Source organism: Eleutherodactylus coqui, chromosome 2 (genome assembly GCF_035609145.1).
Source record: "Eleutherodactylus coqui strain aEleCoq1 chromosome 2, aEleCoq1.hap1, whole genome shotgun sequence".
In the NCBI taxonomy this organism is placed as follows: Eukaryota; Metazoa; Chordata; class Amphibia; order Anura; family Eleutherodactylidae; genus Eleutherodactylus; species Eleutherodactylus coqui.
Genome location: NC_089838.1, coordinates 41,920,537 through 41,933,352, shown reverse-complemented (window position 1 = coordinate 41,933,352; position 12,816 = coordinate 41,920,537). Strand labels below are relative to the sequence as shown.

Below are 12,816 nucleotides of genomic sequence, written 5' to 3'. Positions count from 1 at the left end.
ATATCATAAAGTATGTGACTGATATCTAATTAAACTTCCTTAAAATGAAAAACAAAAATCTAGAAAGGTGGTCTACTATGTTTAAGATAGTATGAGTATTGATAAATGTCACAAACATTTGTTCAATATCAGGGCAGTTTTTTTTGTGTGTCTTGTAAGAAAATGTTCATTGTGTACCAAATATTTTAAAAATTAGGGAACTATCTTGAGAAATGCTTGGCCCCTTGTTCATTCAAATAGGATATACTTTGAATTATTTAACTGTATGGAAAGGAATTAATGATGATGACGTTACTGTTTTAATAACCATGCGTCACTGTTTTACCCAACACTTTTAAAAACCATTCCATGGTCTGATCTTCAACCTAATATTAAAATAAAATGGACAAATAAATATGATAATTTAAAAGTTATTCCACTTTTTAAGCTTAGTCATTATTATTATTACTACATTCATTTTGGTAAATTATTATTTATTGTATATTATTTATTAAAAACATTTTATAAATTTAGTAAGGCATGTAAATGTACTTTTTTTTACTTTTAAAGCTTTTTAAGGATGATTTTTATTAGTATTATTATTACTACTATTATTTTACACATGGTGAATTGATTGTGTAATACAAAAATATTTGATAACAAAAAATATTCAAAAGGAAAACAATTAAAATGAGGCAACAGTTTTATGGTATAAAATATTATCTATAAATTTATATTTTTAGGTTAAACACATATTTTGATTAAAATGAATTATTAGTATTACATTTCAAAGATCTATATAAATTGATGCTTTAAAAAGACAAAAATACATACCTGACATGCAACTTATAAATTGATCACTAGATGGCACTACACACCAACTAATAACAGGAAGGAAAGAGGAACTGTATTTCTGCATCGCTAAATGAAATTCTTGCTGCAAGGATTTCGGCCATGATAGATTTTTTCCAATTTCTTCATTCTTCCATCAACACGAGTGCCTTTATTGCTAGGAAAATCATCACCTCTACCTTCACTGGTTTTTAGAAATGCTCTATCAGAAACAGGATTATCAAACAAGGAGCAGATTCATCCACTTCTTTTTGTTACAAATGTATTGGGATGTGGTCCTGAGTCAGCTGCATTATATCATCCCGGAGGAATCTAAGCATGGCACCTTTGTGGGAAGAATTGCCCAGGATCTTGGACTGGATATAGGTGAGATTAATTCCAGAATGTTACATATTGTCTCTAGAGATGAGAAGGAATATTTCCAGGTTAATCTGCAGAATGGAATCTTGTTTGTTAAGGAGACAATAGACAGAGAAGTGCAGTGTCCAAATACACCCTTCTGTATTATTCCTCTGCAGGTTATTGTAGATAAGCCTGTGCAGATGTATCGTGTAGATGTAGAAATAGAAGATATAAATGACAATAGTCCAGTGTTCTCCTCCAGTGTCACTAATCTTGTCATATCAGAAATGAAACCTGCAGGATCTCGTTTTTCATTGATGGTAGCTGCTGATCCAGATCTTGGAACAAATTCTATAACAAACTATGAGCTCAGTGCAAGTGATTATTTTACATTGGATTTCCAAAAATACGTAAATCAAATCAAGTCATTAGAGCTTGTAATGAAAAAGAGTTTAGACAGAGAGAAGCAGTCTGTTCACAATCTGACACTTACAGCTTATGATGGAGGCAAACCAAGACTGAGTGGCACTACACATATTATTGTTAATGTGGAAGATTTTAATGACAATGCTCCTGTGTTTGATCAGCCATTCTACCAATGCAGTGTTAATGAAAATGCTGATGAAGGAACTTTGGTGTTCAAATTAAATGCCACTGATCTGGATGAAGGAAGAAATGGGGAAATACTATACAGATTTAATAAAATGGTGTCAGGTGAAGCAAATGAAGCATTCATGTTAGACAAAAACACAGGCCAAATAAGAGTGAAAGGCAAACTGGATTTTGAAACTGTTAATTTGTATGAAATTCAGGTTGAGGCTATTGATGATGGAGGAGAGGTTCAGCATGTTGGATATTGTAAAGTTTTAGTAACTATTGTGGATGTCAATGACAATCCTCCAGAAATAATGGTGACATCATTATCAGTTCCTGTACCAGAAAATTATCCTCAGGGGACAACAGTAGCCATTATTAGTGTCCGTGATAAAGATTCAGGGTCAAATGGAAAAGTCCATTGCTACATTTCTGAGCCTTCACCTTTTAAAGTTAATCCAGCTTTCATGAGAGATTTTTCTTTGATTGTGAATGGACCTTTGGATCGAGAGTTGAAAGATGAATATGAAGTCACAATTATCGCAAGAGATGAAGGTTCACCATCCTTGTCTAGCTCTACAACTCTGAAGATTGATATAAGTGATGCCAATGACAATGCTCCAAGATTTATCCAATCAGAAGATACAATATTCATTAAGGAGAACAACCCACCAGGATCTCATATTTATACAGCATCCGCCTCTGACCCAGATATTGGGCAAAATTCTTTCATTACTTACTCAATTAAGGAGCGCACAGTTGATGGGATCCCCATTTCGTATTACATTTCCATTAATCCAGAGAATGGGAAGGTCTTTGCTTTAGTGTCATTTGACCATGAACAGATTGCATATTTCCAATGTCACATAAAAGCCACCGATGCTGGCCTACGAGCACTCAGCTCTAACCTTACACTAAATATATTTATTAAGGATATTAATGATAATGCTCCTACATTCACCCCACTTCATTCTGCATTAACAATTAAAGCTTCAAGGTCAGCAGAACCTGGACACCTGATAACTAAAGTAAAGGCCGTAGATCTGGATTCTGGATACAATGCTTGGACATTTTATAAGTTAAAGGATCTTGGAGAATCTGGAAAATCACCATTTACCATTGCACATCAAACGGGAGAAATTACTTTAAAGCGGTCATTTACAGACTCAGATAATGATGAGTACAGATTGCATGTTGTAGCTCAAGATCACGGGGAACCAGCCATGACAACGGAGGCACAAATTGTCGTATATGTGGTGGAGTCTGGAGAAGAATTAAAGTTTGATAATCAAGAGATCAAGAGGAATAGTTATGAGTTTTCTGATGCAAATATTTACTTGGTTGTTGCAATCTGCGTCATATCAAGTATTTTTCTGATCACTCTAATTGTGTTCAGTGTTTTAAGATGGCAAAAATACAGAGATGAAGTCAATGAACTGAAAGAAAATTACAAAATCTGCTCCAACACTGGAGGGAGCTGGATGTATTCCCAACACACTCAGTATCAAATAAGTTCCAATTCACTGCGACCTAAAAGTGACTTAATTGTGTTCACTCCAAATAACTCTCAGACACCAGGGACTGAAGAGCAGGTCATTCCTCAAGGGGTCATATTAAACTCTGCCTATAAGGTAAGAATAATGAAATATATTGTTTGGGGGCTTTTTAAAAATCATATATAAATTATGTTAAAAGTCAAACAAAATATAAAGATAAAGTATTGCAAGTAAAATTATATAAAACGTAAGCACATACAAAGCACACAATTCTCATTTCTACTGTTCCTAAGCCATAGAGATTCTGGTGGACCTCATAAATGTTCTAGTTTTGTCAAGTCTCCAGTATTTTAAGCTCCCATGCTTAAAAAGAAGATTTTTACTTGGTGATCCAAGAATTTGTCATTTTTGTTTCCTGATAAATTGGAGGCCTTAATTAAATGCCAGAATAGTTACGGATGGATACATCTGTATTTCTCCAGTGTAAGTTAATTTTGCTGACAAAATACATAATATCAAAATATAGAAAAGCTTGTGAGAAATCATGAAAGCAACCCGGAATACAAAAGTGAATAGAGCTTTAAGCAACCTAAAAATGTAGCTTCAAAGCCAGGATGTATTTTACAAAGAAACAATACAGATAATGGCCTATTGCACATGGCAGAGCTGCAATGGTTCTGTTCTTAGGTGTCATGCAGTAGGCCCTGCTGCTTGGGGCTTTTGTAAGGTACCACATTATAAAGGTATTCTCTCCTGGGAGTAATTATTCTATGGGGCAGTACCTCTGAATAATCCTCTTTATATACTGTTATTTCATTAGAGTACTTCCATTTGTAAAAGGAGACAATATATTTTAGTTGGGATTCTTTAATTGATGTCCGTTTGAAAAGTATAACTGGAATATGTCGGCGCTATAAAAATAAAGAACATTATTATATCACTCGTTTCCTGAGCTCAAAATTACATTTAAAAATGAAATAAAGAGTATGTTTCTAAGCCTTTGACCAAAGCAGTCAGATAAAGACATTTGTAATATATGTTCACTTCTCTCAAAAATGCCACCATAGCTGTGTCTCTCTCACCAACAACTGTAGAGTGGGGCAGTATATAATGTTGAGATCATGATGGATCTGATTTATTTATGATTGCATTGTGAGGTTTCTTGGGAAATTTCTATGTATATTTTGCTTGTTTTGGTTTTCTGGTAATCAAAGAGTAATGAAAACATAAAGGATAGCTAACATAAGCTTTATTGCAGCTTACCCATTTAAAGATATCACTTAAACCCTTTTTTATGACTTGAGAAAGCAGAATTATTAAATACAGTTTTCTAATATTATTAATTTCATCATTATTATTGATTAGCGGGGGGCTGAAAAAAAATGTCCAAAAAGATTCATAGAAGAGCAATGTGAATAAAGTTCCAATCCCTTATGTTTGCTTTTTCTTTTCAATACCTTGAGAATTTAGCTCATTCATTGCCAAACCATTATTTTTTTTATACTTAAGGACTGCTAACATGTATGGTACCAATGGCCTGGCAAAGGTTTATTTCATTACTACTTTCAAAAATGTTTCAGTGAGTGTGCTTGACATATAAACAATTATGTTTAGCAGGTAAAGTTGGGCATTTAGTTGAAAGCTCGATGTGTGATCATTTAAAAGCATTTAAAAGCCACCATGGCTCCATGACTAAGGCTCCTGTGAATCAAATTTACTGGCATTTTATTAATTATTGAGCAGGAATCTGGGCATTTCATACTGTTGATTTATTATTGTTTTACTATATTGCTTGAAATGGTTTCTTACATGCAGTTATTGATCAACTTCACATCCATTTGTCAGGATATCACTATTTGTTACACTACACAGTTAAAAAGTGTCCAAAAAGTAGTTTATTTGCCCTCTTGGATGATAAACTCATAGTGGGCCATTTATGCCTCCACTTTTTTCATCTACCCAATATTCTACACACCAGTAATAGCAATAGTGACATTTTTATAACCATTTTTGCTGTGTTTTTCAAGGGAGATATAGTTTTTTAATTAAAAAAATACTTTAAAATATGTGCCTGTCATTTCTACACACAACAAAAACTGGAATGTTTAAACACACTGTAAGTAGAAGATAAGCAGGTGTATGTTACAAAAGTTTATGTAGAAATTAATAAGTTGTCACCACCAAAACCCTATTAAAATCTAATCTATAGCCACCCGACATGTTTCCCTTTGTGGCGTCCTCAGGCAAGCAAAAAACCAAGGCTATAGAGTCTCACTATTGCCCTGGTTTTTTGCTCCCCCTGAGGATGCTGCAAGGCCAAACATGTAGGGGTGGCTATATGTTTTAGTGTGTATATGCACAATTACACACATGATACTAATTGATGACTGCTGGTCACATTTCATTGCTACCACCGTTTGACCCTTCATTTTAAATATCATTTGATGTTGTCTTTTTTGAATAATAAAGTATTTAGATTATATTTAGGGGATATCACCTATGGGTATTTTTCGCCTTTGGCAATTAGAATTGTGTTTCAAAATTTGCAATTTAACCTTTTTTACTATTGGGTGCTACACTTGTTCTGAATCTTTTTTGTTTCCACAGTCATAGCTATAGGTTGTTCTTTTTGTGAGAGGATCTGTAGTCTTTTAGGTGCCATTTTGCCATACACATAGGCATTTCCTTTCTAGTGACTTTCATTATGGGTTGAAGCCAGAAAAAAAGCAATATTGCATTTTTATTTGCACTGAATACCATAAATAATTGCCATATTGTTTGCATGTCATTTACTACTTTGTAATGTTTATTTATTAAAATATATTAAAAATTCATTAATTTAAAATTGTTCATAAACTTTTATATTTTAATAACATTTACTGTTCCTTAAAAATGGGACTTTTGACAAGTTATTTTTATTATAGGTTTTAATATACCAGCATAGCTCTATACTTCTCTATATACCCGTGCATTCTCTTATCATATGGGTTGTTTTCTGAAGGAATCTTTACTGAGACCATAGATGTTTAATGATTGCTGCGAAAATTAATATTTTTTTGTATCAACATAAAGCTAGGTAGAGCTATAGATACCACAGATTCAGTAACTTGACATTCATCATGTTGATATCATAATTGTAGACTACTCCTATTCTGTAAATCGAGTTATCAGGATGTGCCTGTCACAGTAATGATTTCTACATCTGTTTGTCTTGAGTCTTGAAGGAGCACCCATATAAACTAGACAAAAGGGCAGCTTAATGGTAGATGAGGTTAAAAGTCCATATATTTGAGCTTATACATTTTGGAACTAAAAAGTGCAAACCATTTATATCCAGAATGGATAAGATTTGAATGAGACTGTAGTGGTGGAAGATTCAGGTATGATTATTGATAATAAATGTAATAATATAGTTAAGCATGCAGTGAAAATCTGCTGTATATAAAGAAAACAATATTGAAAGAAGCAAGTCTGCTCAGGAAGCCATTATTTTATCACTTTATAAAGAAGTACATATCTCGAGTATGCAATGTAGTTTTGGGCACCATTTAATGAAAAGGATATCACGGAGGTGGAGAAAGTTCAAATGTGAACTTCTAAATTGAAAAGAAGTTTTCAGTGAATATTTAGCAATTAACAGAACCCAGATTAGTAGCTAAATTATAACCCCTCCCTGCTTACAGTTCTGCTGTTTCACAATGGAGCCAGATACTCCTGCTGAAGACACGTGCTGTTCATTATTCAAGTGACTGCTCAGCTAATTACTGGCTTCAGTACTCATGTGACATTTATGCACACATGACATCTGAGGCAAGTGATTCTCTGAAGGAAAGATTAGAAATCACAGGTGCAGGGGAGTAAGAAAATGTAACCGCTATCACTGACAAAACTCCTTAAAATATAACTTTTAATTAAGAAATGCTAAAAACTAGAGAATTGCGGCTTTATGTGCAAACAACACAAATGATGGTCTACCCTGACAGGCACTACATGTAATTACTGAAAATTGGCTATGTCCAAGTGTGTGAGAGACATAGAATTCAAAAGACGCTCAATAACAAGAAAGTGGTCCTGACAAAAGTTAGACGGAAGCAACAAAAGTGCCAGTGTTTCCTAACCACTAAAAAAGTGCCTGTCTGCCCGTCACTTGAAACATATAGGCCCGTCCATCAAAGACAGAAATGAGGACCAATTAGGTATCTACAAATATAGGGATAAGACCAGAAATATAAGGTCTAGTATCAAATTTTCATGTGCGAGAATCAAGCCAGATATAGGGCTCTAGAATACATATAGGCCCAGTGAGACAAAAAATATGTGGATTCTGGATGATTCCTCAGCATAGTCATGTGGTTCACTGGAAACAGTTCTAATTTGGTTCAGTGTGGCTCAATGCATTTCTGTCGTAAGCACGACTCTTCAGAAGCCTGATTAAAAAAATGAACCGTAGAGATAATAAACCTAGTAAGTATCCTGCTGAACCTAAGATTAACCCTCGTAGATGAGGACAGTGCCTAGTAAATACTAGAACTCCACAATCCTAGAGATGACCTAGGAATTGTATAGAGGGAGAGCAATGCCCTGTTATGCTAGGAAGAATGGTTCTCAAATGGGTCAGTATTTGCATAAAAAATTGCGTATATCACCATGTGGGTTTAGATAAGCCCTGCAATATCTATAGGTGACATAAAGCTAAATGCCATAGAGACCCTACGAGTATAGGAATAACCAAAATTCCAGTAATTGCTTGCAGCCGCTAGCTAAATAAGGAAATATGTAGCTAAGAGAACCCAAAATAATAAAATCTGAAAAAGCCTAGCAGCATCTTCAGCCTTGAAGGTAGGCTTTATTAAAGGTTATATTTTAAGGAGTTGTGTCAGTGATAGCGTCTGAAGGAAAGATGAGTGGGATGTGACGATGGCTGGAGCAGCAGCACTTGACGGGAGGGTAGGGTTGTTTAAGAAGTGAGTACTTTTTTACCCTTTATTTTAACCGCTAATCTGCCCCTTTACATTTGTAACTGTTTTTGAAAAAAAATTAATGAAAGGTATGGAAGTCATGAGAGAAACTTATTAAAATGAATTTATTAATCTTTTAGAAAAGAAGAATGAAAGTGACATGATAATTCTTTTCTAATTAGGTAAATGACTATTATCACATTTAAGAAGAAATCAGGTTTGCTAAATCCAGAGTTATTTGTAATTGATTCTAAGAGGTCAGGAAGAAATTTTTAACTCTTTGGCCTTAGTCAGACGGGCGATTTTTCGTGCGATTTGCGGATCGCATGACGGATGCGCATCCGCAAATCGCATGACCGGTGCGCGCAAGTCGCCCGCAAATCACCCGAAAATCTGCTCCTAGCCGCGTTTCATTAGAAACGGGCCGGAGCTGTCCAGCGCATTGCATTCAATGGAGACGGCAATACAGCCGTCTCGATTGAAAGCAATGCGCTGCGGGCAAGCCCGGGATGAATTGTCGGTAAGGGCTTAAATATATAAGCCCTTACCTGCAATTCATCCTAAAATGTGTAAAAATAAAAAAAAATTGTATACTCACCTTCTGCCGGCAGCCGGAGCTCCGCGCGGCCGTCCTGCAGTGGGTGTGAAGGGGGTGTGAGTTAGACCTGCCCCCTGATTGGCTCAGCGCTGAGCCAATCAGAGGCATGCCTCACTCACACCCATTCATGAATTCATGAATGGATGTGAGTCAGACCTGCCCCTGATTGGCTCAGCGCTGAGAGGCAGCAGTCACTCACCCATTCATGAATTCATGAATGGGTGTGTGAGTGTTTTCAGCCTCTGATTGGTCAGGGCTGTGACCAATCAGAGGCAGATCATTCAGCAGGCGGGGATTTTAAAGCCCCGCCGGCTGAATAGTGCCGAGAAGCAATTCAGGAGAACTGACAGCGGCTGCGGCTGGACTCCGGCTGCAGCGGAAAGGTGAGTATACAATTTTTTTTTATTTTAACACATTTTAGGATGAATTGCCGGGAAGGGCTTATATATTTAACCCCTTCCCGACAATTCACCCCGCGCACGCCGGCAGCCCATTGCTTTCAATGGAGCGGCTGTATTGCCGCTCCATTGAATTCAATGGGCAAACATCGTTCTTCTCTGCCACAGCTGTTACAGCTGTGGCAGAGAAGAATGATTTGTCTTCTATATGTTCTCAATGGGGTCGGCGCTGCTGCCGCCGGCCCCATTGAGGCATATACAGAAGAGAACAGGAATCGCAGATCGCAGATAGGTGCGATCTGCGATTTTTTGTTCTATAATTTATCGGACGAGCGCATAAAAAGCGCTCATGTGTCCGATACCATTGCAAAGCAATGGTTTTAAAAAATCGCCGGACGCATGCGCATGCGCAAATCGCGGCTAAAAACGCCCGTCTGACTAAGGCCTAAATGGTACAATCACAAAGAGCAGAATTGATGAGGATTTTCTGCAGTGAAAAATCCACATTAAAATCTGCATCATAAGGCCTCAGTCAGTCGGGCGTTTTTTCACCCAATTTGCACATGCGCATGCGTCCGGTGATTTTTTAAAACCATTGCTTTGCAATGGTATCGGACACATGAGAGCTTTTTATGCGCTCGTCCGATAAATTATAGAACAGAAATCGCAGATCGCACCTATCTGCGATCTGCGATTCCTGTTCTCTTCTTTATATGCGCTCAATGGGGCCGGCGGCAGCAGCGCCGGCCCCATTGAGAACATATAGTAGACAAATCATTCTTCTCTGCCACAGCTGTAACAGCTGTGGCAGAGAAGAACGATGTTTGCCCATTGAATTCAATGGAGTCGGCAATACAGCCGGCTCCATTGAAAGCAATGGGCTGCCAGCGTGCGCGGGATGAATTGTCGGGAAGTGCTTAAATATATAAGCCCTTCCCTGCAGTTCATCCAGAAATGTGTTAAAATAAAAAATATATATATACTCACCTTGTCCCAGCAGCCAGAGTTCAGCGCGGCCGACCTGCAGTGGGTGTGAAGGGGGTGTGAGTCAAACCGGCCCCCTGATTGGCTCAGCGCTGAGCCAATCAGAGGCAGGTCCCACTCACACCCATTCATGAATTCATTATGTGATATTCCATGTACTTGGTCTAATGATGGCAGAATTACGGAGCGACTCTATTTTGAAATATCATAACAATGTATGTGATTGATATCTATTTACACTTAATGAAAACCAAAAATCTAGGAAGGTGGTCTGCTCTCAAAAGAGATTTAAAAAAATGGTTAATTTAAAGGTAGTTTACACTATTTTAGTATATATGCATTTGTTTGTACTGTGTTACATTTAAGATATGGATTCTCTGAAATGACATTTTCTCCAGATAGGCTGTGGGACAGTTTTTCTATATGGGCCATAAGACAGGTGGTTTTAGATGAACGTTTATATCTATGATCTATATAAATGCTTAGAGGAAGTTATTTCACTTTTGTTCTATTGCAGTGAGGTTAGGGTTCATTTTTGTCCCCATAGACTGAATGCTGAGATCAGCTAGGTTACCACAACACATGAGACGTCACATGACCTATACGTCATCTCGTGGTCATGTGACTTACTTCCGTGAAGCGCTGACTGCGTTCCAGGCGAGTAGCAGTGGTTTCACAGGAAGTTACATATATCGGCAGAGGACGGAAGTGACGTGTATGGAGCGGTCATGTGGTCCTCACTAGGAGACGCGATGTGCGTTCCAGCAGCCGAGTTATGACGATAGCGGAAGACCTGACTCCTCGGTCCGTGCCAGAATGGCGTTTTCAAACTGACAGTCTTCAATCAGCTGTTTTCTATGCACATTAGATCACGGTATGTTTTCAGCTATATATAGCAGAGTTGTTATTTGAATGTATGCTTGATAAAGGCGTCACATGACGCAGAAACGCGTTGCATATTTTATTGTACGATAGAGGTATGGGTTACCTCGTTTCTTTCTCTTTTGTATGTTTTAATAAGACTATCTTTTAAAGGATCATTCTATTGAGGATATTTTCCTCTTTGTGGACTTTAGAGGCTGATCCATGGTAGCGCAAGCATTAAAAGGGTTTTTTTTATTTTTACTTATTTTCTCTACCCGATTTTTTTGCCAAAAAATCGGAGCACCCCTTAAATGCTGCAGCTCTCCAAGGTATTGGATGAATGGAAAGCCCCTCAAAAGTAACTTGCTAAAGGCTCACCTGGATTCCAGGTGCAGGCGGGACACTTATCATTAGTATCCTGCCTGACACCGGGTAAGTTCTTTGGATTTTTGATTACATTGTGGATATATAGAGTGTGAGGCGCTCTCTTTGACTGTTTATTCATATCAAAAATGATAATACAGTGACATTTCCACCAACGTTTGGTCTTTAGCAAGCTTTATCGAGTTTGATGGCAGAATAAAACTTTCTTGGATTTTTCTGCACCCATTGATGCTGCCACCATTATTATAAATTGCTGAACTTCTGGGACTTACATAACAAAGTATGCGATTGATATCTAATGAAACTTCCTTAAAATGAAAACCAAAAATCTAGAAAGGTGGTCTGTTCAAAGAAGTGGGCTACTATTTATAAGATACTATGAGTTATGAATTGATCAGGCCATGACGACTACATTCTTGTATGCAAAGTCTGGAAAGTTATGTGACATTCTATGTACTTGGTCTAATGATGGGAGAATTACTGAGAGACTCTATTTTGAAATATCATAACAAAGTATGTGACTGATATCTAATGAAACTTCCTTAAAATTAAAAACAAAAATCTAGAAAGGTGGTCTACTATTTTTAAGATAGTATGAGTATTGATAAATGTCACAAACATTTGTTCAATATCAGGGCAGTTTTTTTTTGTGTGTCCTGTAAGAAAATTTTCATTGTATACCAAATATTTTAAAAATTAGGGAACTATCTTGAGAAATGCTTGGGCCCTTGTTCATTCAAATAGGATATACTTTGAATTATTTAACTGTATGGAAAGGAATTAATGATGATGACGTTACTGTTTTAATAACCATGCGCCACTGTTTTACCCAACACTTTTAAAAACCATTCCATGGTCAGATCTTCAACCTAATATTAAAATAAAATGGACAAATAAATATGATAATTTAAAAGTTATTCCACTTTTTAAGCTTAGTCATTATTATTATTACTACATTCATTTTGGTAAATAATTATTTATTGTATATTATTTATTAAAAACATTTTATACATTTAGTAAGGCATGTTAATGTACTTTCTTTACTTTTAAAGCTTTTTAAGGATGTTTTTTATTAGTATTATTATTACTACTATTATTTTACACATGGTGAATTGATTGTGTAATACAAAAATATTTGATAACAAAAAATATTCAAAAGGAAAACAATTAAAATGAGGCAACAGTTTTATGGTATAAAATATAATCTATAAATTTATATTTTTAGGTTAAACACATATTTTGATAAAAATGAATTATTAGTATTACATTTCAAAGATCTATATAAATTGATGCTTTAAAAAGACAAAAATACATACCTGACATGCAACTTATAAATTGATCACTAGATGGCACTACACACCAACTAA

At 36.3% G+C, this 12,816-nt stretch overlaps 1 pseudogene; it reads left to right on the top strand.

The window, feature by feature from the left end:
* The first annotated feature begins 1,028 nt into the window (after positions 1-1,028).
* On the top strand, positions 1,029-12,692 carry LOC136609960 (protocadherin alpha-10 pseudogene; annotated as a pseudogene).
* The last annotated feature ends 124 nt before the right edge of the window (positions 12,693-12,816 follow it).